We start from the raw sequence: 11,219 nt of genomic DNA on the forward strand, positions 1-11,219 counted from the left end.
CCCTGGCCAGAGTTTCGTCCAGCCTTTTTTAAAAGCCCCCCCAGGGTAGGAGCCAGCACCACTTCTCTTGGAAGTTGGTTCCAGGTCCTAGCCTCCCTGACTGTGAAATAGCGCCTCCTAATGTCTAGCCTGAAACTACCCTCCGCTAGCTTGTGTCCGTTGTTTCTTGTAACTCCCGGGAGTGCTCGGGGGAACCGGGACTCTCCCAATGCCTGCTGGTCCCCCTTGACTAGTTTGTAGACTGCCACTAGATCCCCTCTCAGTCTTCTCTTTTGGAGGCTGAACAGGTTCAGGTCCCTCAGCCTCTCCTCGTAGGGCCTGCCCTGCTGCCCCTTGATCATGCAGGTAGCCCTCCTTTGGATCCTCTCCATATTGGCCACATCCCTCCTGAAGTGTGGTGCCCAGAACTGGACGCAGTACTCCAGCTGCGGCCTGACCAGTGTCGCATAGAGGGGGAGGATCACCTCCTTAGACCTGCTTGAGATGCATCTGTGGATGCACGACAAGGTATGGTTGGCCTTCCTGACCGCGTCCCCACACTGTCGGCCCATGTTCATTGCATCATCAACGATGACTCCAAGATCCTTTTCTGTCTCGACACTGACAGGAAGGGAGTTCCCCATCCTGTAGGTATGCTGCTGGTTCTTCCTCCCCAGGTGCAGTACCTTGCACTTGTCAGTGTTGAGCCCCGTCCTGTTCTCATCAGCCCACCCCTGTAATCTGTCTAGATCCACTTGCAGCATGTTCCTACATGGTTTGTGGCAAGTAGACAGAAGTGTGAGTGATACGTACATATATCAGGGTGCATCTACACGAGACGCTAAATGCACAGTAGACTAATTATACTGTGTGTTAGTGCGTCATGGCAAAAGCCGTGCTAACATGCTAAGGCATTGTAGAATTAATCCACTGTGCTTTAGCATCACTAAAAAGATGTGCTCTGGTGATACTGCACAGTAGTACCTGTTTCTGTGCATTGAATTAGTACCTGTTACAGGTACTAAACTTAATGCGCCGTAACTACAGCACATTAATGCATGTGTAGATGTGCCCCCAGTGTACCTGACTTAGGGAGCACAGCTGCCATGTGTAACAGAAGTGTGCTGTATCAGAGGTGTATTACTACAGCTTGACCAATGACTAGATGAACAGGGCTTAGCTGTAGTTAAGCATCTCTTTTGTAAGTGCCTGGACCTTGCCTCAATTATCTGTGGTTTCACACATTGAGCCTGGTTTATTGAAACATCCTCTACCACATGCTGAGACTCCTCTGAATTTAAAGCTAATGGAAATGCAGTGATGTACCAAAGCTGAGCTCCCTGCTGAGAGCATGCTACACTAGCTGGGGGGGGAGATACAGTGCCTGCTAAGAAGTTTCAGGGAGGAACTCCAAGTGTAGGTTTTAACCTCTGATGCAATTCCTAGCCTGGTCCTAGATGAGGAAAGAGCTTTCCTCTCTCCTTGTGCAACACCATCCCACTTAAAAGCAGTGGAAGCACTCAAACTGGGACACCTCAGTAGAAAAGGGAGGATGTTGCTGGAGGTGTGGTCAACCAGATACAAGGTGTGTTACTGTTCAGGGCATCATTGCTTTTAGGGTATTTGAGGACTGGGCAGAGGGTTAAAGAGGTTTGTTCTTTGATATGTGGTTTTGGTTATCTTCTGGCATATGTTTATGTACTTATGTTAGTGTAGGAGGAGAAGTCCTGTGTTTGTGATATAATTTAATTTCAGAGTACTATTTGGGCACCCAGAGCATGGGGTGGGCACAAATATATCAACTGGAGCATCTCAGTAACTATTTAAATAGATAGTAGAGGTACCCATCCTCAGAAATTCAAAATAAATACAATAAAAAACAAAAGGGGGAATATTTTCCTTTACCTTCTCCACACTTGTAATAATCCAGCTAGAATATGTGACTATTTCTTCCTCTAGAGATATCTTTTTGCCTGCACCTAATTGTGTTCTGATTTGACTCGTGCTGCTTTGGTTCTGAACATCCTCACTGATGTGCCTAGGGAGAACCTGTATACATGAACATGTGCATGCATACACTGGCACCCATGTGTATACACACTCCATTGGCAATTACAACCCACAAATTTTTGAATTTGGTACTTAGAACTAAAATGTGTGTGTGTGTGTGTGTCCAAATTAACTGGAAATAAGATGGAACATGTTATACTGGTATCTATAATCAACAATAGCCACATTTCTGTGTAAAAGAAATAGGTGACTGTTAGTGGATCTATATGAGGCAAAATGGGTGTGATCCCTGGACTCTTAGCAAGTTGCTAGATTAGGGGGTTTATAACCTGCTTCATAAATTCGAAAGAAAAGTCCTTGATGATTTTGCAAAAAAAAAAAGAAAAAGATAGATATAGTACCTGGAAGGATGTCCATTTATGCTTCAAAGAAATAAAGAACAAATGAATAATAAGCACAGGCCAAGGCTTACTTTCAGGGCTGAACCCCTAGCTTATTTTAGTCATGATACAAAATAATGTAGCGCTTGAAAAAATACTTTTCACTGATTCATGAGCAGGAAAGCTGGCCCAGCAGTAAAGAAGCCAGCTAGGAACCTGTGAGATTCAGATTCAGTTCTGTGGCCTGCCACTGACATCCCGGGTGACTTTGATTGCATCATTTGGCCTCCCTCTGTTGGCATCCCTTGAAGGCAGTGTGGAATCAGACAAAATAAATGCCTTAAGCTTTGATCATACGAGTTATAAGATGACCATAACAGCTTTGTGAGAAATTGCTGGCTCTGCATATTAGAGCAGATAAGGGAAAATGTTTGCTCTTTGTAATTCCCCTGCAACTGCTTCGCTCACCGCGGCCTTGAAGATGGCAGAAAAAAGTATGTGCTTGTTCTCCCTGAGACAACAGAGTGCTTGCTGATTATCTTTGACTGTTTACTCAGAGAATTTTTTTTTTTTTGCAATCATGTCCTGTGTAACAGTCTGTTTTTAAAAGCTTATATAAAGTGCATGATTCTGTTTTGGAGGTGGAGACCTCCCTGTAGTGCTGGTAAATCCATGTACTCTGAGCTCTCTCCCACGGTACTGTGGATCTGAATAAAAGCTTCTACTGACCTGACCCCAAAGTCTACACGTGTTTTTCCACGACAGCAGTGTGCTTATTGCAGTTTCCACCAGATTTCTTGTGATTTGTCACTCCTTTGGCATCAACATTACATTGGTATTATGGACACAAAATTAATGAATCTGATTGAAGTTCCTTGTTAGATAAGATTTATGAGACATGCCATCCAAAAATAAAGGATTTCACTAAAAGCAGAACAAGGGCTTAATACTAGTTTCTGGCAACAGTACTGGTTTCTTGGTGAGATATGGTCTATTATGGTGGAGACCACTGAAAAGTGAAATCCATACAAAGAAAGATGTGAGACTTTCTGCAGTGAACAAACAAAGGAACGCATTTGACAATACAATTTTATTTATTTTCCTGGGCTGTATGTCTGGCAATCTGTATGTCTGCAAAGATGAAAGCAATTACATTGTATTTTAACGCTGAGGAAAGTAAACCACTCTGATGCTAAATAAGTCCACTGCAAATATTATATGTGAAAAAGGACAGAATGACATTATTTGAGTTTTCCCTTTCAAAGCAAACAGTGTCAGCTGAGTCTGTATAGCTGATACTCTAGCAGTTCTCCTTTTAAAAAAATAATGAAAGCAATTGATCATTCTTGATCACTGCTCTGGGTGTCTGGATTAATCAAACACCGTGTCTATGATTATAGTCACATGAAGAAATTTGCTGGAGATTTTTCCCCATATTTTTGGTGAATCAGAAATGAATGTATGCCTTTAATGAAACCAGAATCAAGCTTAATACAGGAATGTTGGCCGCAAGAAAAAGTTCCTATTTCCAGTGACAAGGCTTAGGTTTAGCATTACAGTACAGAGAATTTTCTCTCTGAAGCAAAACCCAGGGGATTATAAAACATGGAAGCTATACTGTCACAGCCCTGTCTGAAGGATAAGTGGGAGCTCAGCTAGAGTTCCACTCTAATAGAGATGCTTTATAGCTTATCCAGGCATAGGATAGAATAAGACTGAGTTTTCACAAAGCACTCCTTTCCCTTTCTTATTCTGGTACATACTACTTCTGTTCATTATGGCTAAGTACAGACATTCAAAAAACCCAAGCCTAAATTGATTCAATCTTTGCAGGTTAGTCTACCCCAGGGGTGGCCAACCAGTGGCTCCAGAGCCACATGAGGCTCTTCAGAAGTTAATATGCATCTCATTGAATCTTTGCACAAGCACATGGTGACCAGCTCCCATAACCGTCATGCCACATCATGTGACGCAACTGCTCGCAGTGAGCACATTTCTCAGTCTGGACTCAGAATTGGGAGTGTAAACACTGTTTGTGCTGCTGTGGAAATTTTTATCAAAATTTTTTTTGATAACCATCTAACAATGCAAGGCAAGTGCAAACGGAAAAGAAAAAACACAGATGAAAATCAAGGCATCCAACAGGAGTGGGAGAATAAGTACTTTTTTGTTGAATGTAGTGATAAGGCCATGTGTCTTCTTTGCCAGATGTGTATTGCTCAGTTCAAATCCTCAAACTTGCAGCGACATTTCACTTCAATCCATGCACATATAGATCAAGAATTCCCACAAGGTTCTGAACTCCGCACTCTAAAACTAAAAACTTTGAAAAAACAAATGCATGTGCAAGCCCAATTCTTCCCCAGATTTGCCAGCCAATTGCAGACTGTAACATTAGCCTCCTATTATGTGGCCTGGCACACAGCCCCTGTGAAAAAGCCCTACTCTGATGGCGAGTTTATAAAAATGTACCTCACTGATGTGATTTCAATCCTGTCACCAGAGAACAAGAATCTACAGGAGATTGCCAGAAGTCCCGCTAAGTAAAAGGGTACGTTTTTGCTATTATCGTTAACTATACATATAAATGTATAAATTATTTATACATGACCAAATTATATAATGAGTATATGTGTGTGTGTGTGTGTACACACACACACACACATATACACATATACATATACAATCATTACATATTACTGTGGCTCTTTGGCAATGTAAATTGTTAAATTCTGGCTCCTTCTCAGGCTCAGGTTGGCCACTCCTTGTCTAACCTGTGTAGACTGAACCAAGAAGCAAGTGAACTGACATTCACTTTTGATTCCTGAAATGCAGCCACATGTCTGCAGTGGCTCAGGCTGATGCTGGGGTGGGGCGCTAGAGCTAGCTCTGCCTTCCCTTCAGCAGTGGCCAGAAAGCCGGAGGGAAGCTGAGCGGGGGGCATGGCCAGAGCCCTGCAGGCCTGAGTATGATTGGGGAAGGACTAAAATCCCCACCTTGGCATGGAGGGACCCCAGCTAGAGTGTGTCTAGAGGGGGAGGGAGGAAGCAGCCCCTGCCAAGCTTTTCCCTGAGCACAAGGGGGCACGGCCAGCTGGTGGTCCAGGCAGCACCTCAGGCAAAGGAGGAGAGAAGGAGAGGGATAAACCCCCCCCTGCCTCCCCTCTCCCACCTGCATGGGACCCCAGCCAGGGTCTGCTCAGCTTTTCCCCCTACTTGAGGCTCAGCATGACCTGGGACCCCCAGAGCCCCCCTCCCAGCCAGGGGGCAATCCTGCTGCGGCTTCCCAGCCACTGAGTTGGGGTTTCACTTGGGGCAGCCAGGAGCAAAGGCCAGATCAGTGGGAGGGAGGGGAGCAAAACCGGCCCTAAACCCAGGTGTGGGGGACACACAGACACACAGCTCAGGGCTGAGGCTGTCCAGTTTCTTGGTGCCCTTGCCCAGGTCCAGGCACTACTGGAGCAAGCCCACACCATGTGTGCCATTGCAGGGCTAAGGCCAGGGCTGGCCCGGGCACCACTCTCCAGCAGGTAAAAGGGGCCACTGGGCAGAAGCTGCTCTCCCATCTGCATGCTTGGCTCGGCTCTGCCCCGGGCTACTGCCGACACACATTCAAGCCCCTTCCCTATCCCCCCCCCACCCCAAGTCCCTCTGCTTGGTTGGTGGGGCTCACATCCAGGATGGCGCCACCACTGGCCCAATCCCTCTGTGGTCTGGTCTGTGTGTCCCCCCACCTGGGCTTAGGACCAGTTTCTCTCCCTTCCCTCCCTCCAATCTGGCCTTTGCTCCTGGGCTTCCCCAAGTGAAACCCCTGCCTCAGCAGCTGGGAAGGTGTAGCAGGATTGCCCCCTGCCTGGGAGGGGCGTTCTGGGGGTCCCAGGCCATGCTGAGCCACAAGCTGGGGGGAAAAGTCGGGCAGACCCTGGCTGGGGTCCTGGGGTCCTGTGCAGGTGGGAGAAGGGAGGTAGGGAGATTTAATCTCACTCTGCCTGAGCCTGCTATCACCCCCGCCTTCCCCCTCCACTCCAGTGGGAAAAGTCTGGCAGGGGCTGCTTCTCCAGGCAGACTGGGCTGTGTCCCCAGACACGTTTCCCACCCCCACCCCCTTGTCAGCCAGCCCTCACTGCTCCAGCTAGAGAGCAGAGGGGTGGGGGCAACCCTCCTCTGCAGACAGCACAGCCCATCCTAGGGCTGCAAAGCATCCTGAGATGTTGGGGGACTGTGATTTAAGGGTCTGGGACAGAAATTCCATAAACCGGTTTGACCTAAATCAGTAAAGTCTAATACTACATTCAACCGGGTTTATATTAAACTAGTTTGGGCCATTTGAAACTGGTTTATATGCACTGAACTTCTGTTCTGCTACAGGTTTAAACCAGTTTCTGATCACTTAAACCACTTCATGTGTAACTGTTGTCCCTAGCCTATCTCACAAAGCACATTATTAAGATACAGTCATTATTTGTACAGTATTGCATCCAATATATTATTATTATTAGATCCATTTTATATACACAGGGCTCAGTTCCTGCTTCCTAATGAGCATTATATTACAGCAAGAAAAAGTAAGGATAAAAAGATTTAAGGCCACATGGCAGGTGGTGGGACCAGGAAGAGAATCCTAGAAGAGGAACTCCTAGTCCCATGCTCTTCCTGTGACACCACACTTTTTTCACTCAGCTGGCTTGCTTTGAGAGCAGTGATTCTCAACTAGGGTGCTTTGAGATTCTTTTAAGGGTGATGTGGCGTGCCACTCATGATTCACAACATAAACCAGGTATTTTTAGACTAGTTTCTGCCTGCCCACATGGTAAAAGAAAGGTATGATACAGAAAAATTACTGTATTAACAATCTGATTTTCAAGTGGAGAGCAATCCTTCCTTCCTTCCATTTAAGTGGGAGCCATGCATGCTTAGCCCAAGAAAAGGGGAGTGCAAGATTTTTGTGAAAATTATAGTTTCTCTTGACTTTCAATGCTTTCCATTGTCTGAGCAAGGAGGTATAAATAGCCTTCTTTTAGAAAAGGAATTGACACAGAATACTAGGCCACATGAACCTATAGTCCAACCCAGTAAATGGCAGTTCTTGTTTTCTTATGAGTATAAAGATAATTCTAGGACTCTGCTTTTTCATATCTGAGTGCCATAAATGCATGTTTCTATATCTGTCTCTGTATTGGCCAATGCTTAGTCTACTTGTTTGGTAGGTTTCCTTTCTTGTTCCTTTGTTGATATGCAGTTTCTTAATGGTTCTTCTGCTGAATGGCCACTCTCAAACCTGCTGCCCTCTGCACTGTGTGCTTCTTTACTATTCACTGTTTTCTTTGCAAGACAGACTATTTTGCTATTTTACTGACAGCAAGATATTAAAACTAGTGACAAAAAGAGAGTTTAGCATGAAGAGAATGTTATGTATAGCATCAATTCAAGAACTGCATGAGGGCACAAACTTTATTCATTTCCCCATATCCGTATCTGCACACATTTCCTTAAAGGCAGAGGTGGTTGCCCCTAGCCTCTTAACATGTCCTGATCTGTGCAAGCTGGTCTCAGGAGACAGCTGAGTGTCCAGAATGTGCTGGGACAGCCACTCTCTGGCTTGGATCCACCAGTCACTCCACCCCTGGAAAGGAGGTGGTGATGGTGAGTAGTTATGGGTTTCCTCTATGTAGCACATCTCACACCACAGCTTTATTCCCCAAAGCACAGTCTCATTCCTGAACAACTGTACAGGACCATATTATGAATGTCAGTGTTTTATATTGCACAGCGAAATGTCTAGCCCCTTATGTAGTAGTGTTCCACATGGCACTGCTATTTTATTTAAGATAAGTGTAAAGCAATGTTTTATTGACCTGACCTATCTGGGTCATGCATCCTATCAGATGCATGAAGGCATCTCCACCAGATCTTTAAGATACTGAAGGTGCTCTGCATCATTGACTTTGTGGGCATGACTATCATTCCTTGGTCACTTTGCTTAGATATACTGAAGGGTGGAGAGAGAGTAGTACCTTTGTCACCTGTGAAGTCAAACATTCAGTTGGGATAAGATACCAGTCACTTACGGTAGGGTTGCACTACATTGAGGTGGTCTGTGGCCAGGTCATGAAGTGTGTATGCTGTTACGAGGGAGGGAGAACATCCCATTGCCTTCCTGGCAGCAATCCATGCAAGAAATCTATTTGGACAAAGTAGCTGCAGAGCCTGGACTGCAACAATATATAGGTTTCATGGTATGACCCCAGATTTTTAACCATGGCACCCATGAAATACATTTGGGCATCACGTATCATTATCATGTGCACAGAATGTGTCCAGTGTTCATTTGTATATGCATGTACCTGCTCCCTTGCCTTTTTGAGACTGATGTACATGCAGCTGACTACCCCTAGTACCCTTGGAAACTTTGGGAGATATGATAAAAGCTCTAGCATTTTTCTACTCCTGGTAGTTGTGTCAGTTGGGAGCTTTACAACATTCTTGGTTTGGGTAATGGTAGCCCTTAGAAACCAGTTTAGTATGCTGGGGGCAAAGGTTTGGTTGATGCTTGTTATTAGTTAGATTATTGTATTGTTAGTTTATAATCAAGCAAAACTATAAATGTTCAGTGGCAGAATCCTTATCCCTCGCATAGGAGACCCGGGTTCAATTCTGGGATGCGCGTATAATTACAACCATTAAGGAACTGCATGCCCAAATTTGGGCATCAAGGGCCTAAAGGAGAATGGAAGGTCTGGTCAGACTCCACTCTTGTACTCCAGCCTAAATATATGCATTGAAGGTCCTGGTGACTTCTCATGCATATATCATGATCTAGAAGGATTGATGGTTGCCTACTATACTAAACTATGAATAACATACCTAGCATAGATGACTGATAGCAGGGGCATGGGGGAGCATGTGTCCCCCCTGAGATTGTCTACTGCTGTCTTCTGTGGGCAGTCACCACTCACCACCCTGTTGCTGCTCACTACCCCAATGCTGCACACAAACGGTGCCCCCTTCCCCCCCTGGTCTCAGGAGGCACCAGTCACCCATGATATCTAGGATGCTTCTATTTAAGCTAACTTGTATAATTATTCCCAGAATGCTTTGGATATATGTTGAGTTAGCACTGGGTATATTTACACAAGGTGCTATGAGCAGGAGACTAATTCTATTGAGCATTATTACATAACAGCAAAAGCCGTGCTATTGTGTGAACGTGCGGTAGAATTAGTCTACTGTACATTAGCATCACTTAAAAGTCATGCGCTGGCGCTACTGTGCAGTAATGCTGGTTACTTCACATTTACTTCATTAAATTTCATGCAGTGTAACCATGGTGTATTAATGCATGTATAGGCATGCCCACTGACATTGTATTGTTTTTTCTTGGTACCAAGTACTGAAGTACCAAAAAATAAGTGATAAAATATATGATTTTTTATAAAACGTGGTAGTGTAAGAGTGATGTAGTTATGATGGTCCGGAAATTATGAGAGGGGCAAGGATTTCTTAGGGTGATATCTTTTATTGGACCAACTATATAGTTTGGATAGTTAGACAAGCTTTCAAATGCAAGACATTTTTCCTTGGGTCTGACCTTGCTTCTTTATAAAACATATATTTTGTACTAGAGCTCAAATAAGCAAAGTATGTCTTTAGGTTTTCTGAGCTTGGCATTGACAAGCTAGCAATGCCTGGTTTGTCGAACAATTGCATCTCTGTATGGACACATGTAACACTTATACCACTTTAAATATAGTTTAAAACTAAAATAGATAGACATACAAACTTATTAAACCAGTTTAAAACTTCCTGGAATGGTTCAAAAGTGTACCTGGTGTCACTGCCGTGCACTGCAGCGACATGGTGTCATGAACAGGATCAAGGGGAATTGTGATGGAGGTGGAATTAATTAAGAACTGCCCCTGGTGTAGTGGGGGGCGCTGCGTAGATAACGCGGATGAATTATGGGCCCACATCGCTTATCACCAAGAGAGCGGAGTGGAGACAGGGTGTGTCAGCGGCTACTTCTCGCTGAAAGGAGAGGAGGGAGTTGGAAAGGAATGGAGAAGCGCCGAGTGGGACAAAGGGAAGATGATTAACGTAGTGTCACTCCTGCTGCGTGAAAATGCAAACTTAAAAACCCAGTTAGCTACGGTCAGCAAAGCTGCTGCGGAGATGGCAGCGTGCCAAAACCCTCCGCCGCCACCAGAAAATGGCGCCGAGAAAAAAATGAGCTGCCCGGAGGACCTGGAAAAGAAGGGCGGAGCCACAGAAGAACAGGCGGGACTCCACCCAGCAAGCCCACCCCCTGAGATGATGTCGCTCCCAACGGCCCCACCTCCGTACCACAGGGAGGGGGCAACGAGAGAGAATCCGATCCTCCCACCAGACACAGTAACAACTACAGCTGCCGCTCACCCTGTAGCAATAACCAAGCAAGTAACCAACCCGGAGGGTGCAACCACCACCACCCTTGACGCCATCGAAGCATGCGTGAAGATTTATGGAGGAGAGGACACCATCACCCTTTGCCTTCTCCTCAACCTGCTCGTTACTCAGCCAGCAGAGAATCTTTTAAGTCAACTTCCACGATTGCAAGCCCTTGTAAAGTCAGTAGCTGCAAACCCAGCTGGCATATCAAGTCACCTTACTGCATATCCGGTCGGGCACCAAGGGCCAAGACATTCCCAATTCAACTCACGAAAGGAATCAAGACTGCCACCCCAGAGGATGCCGGAGGAAAGAGCCATGTTTGGGTTCCTTCTAAACCACTTCACGCTTACCAAACAACGGCTACACGTCCTAGGAGATGCGGGACAACGACAACTGGCACATATACTAGGCTACCAACCTCGAC

The sequence above is a fragment of the Alligator sinensis genome, unplaced genomic scaffold, assembly GCF_000455745.1.
Source record: "Alligator sinensis unplaced genomic scaffold, ASM45574v1 scaffold116_1, whole genome shotgun sequence".
NCBI classification, from domain to species: domain Eukaryota; kingdom Metazoa; phylum Chordata; order Crocodylia; family Alligatoridae; genus Alligator; species Alligator sinensis.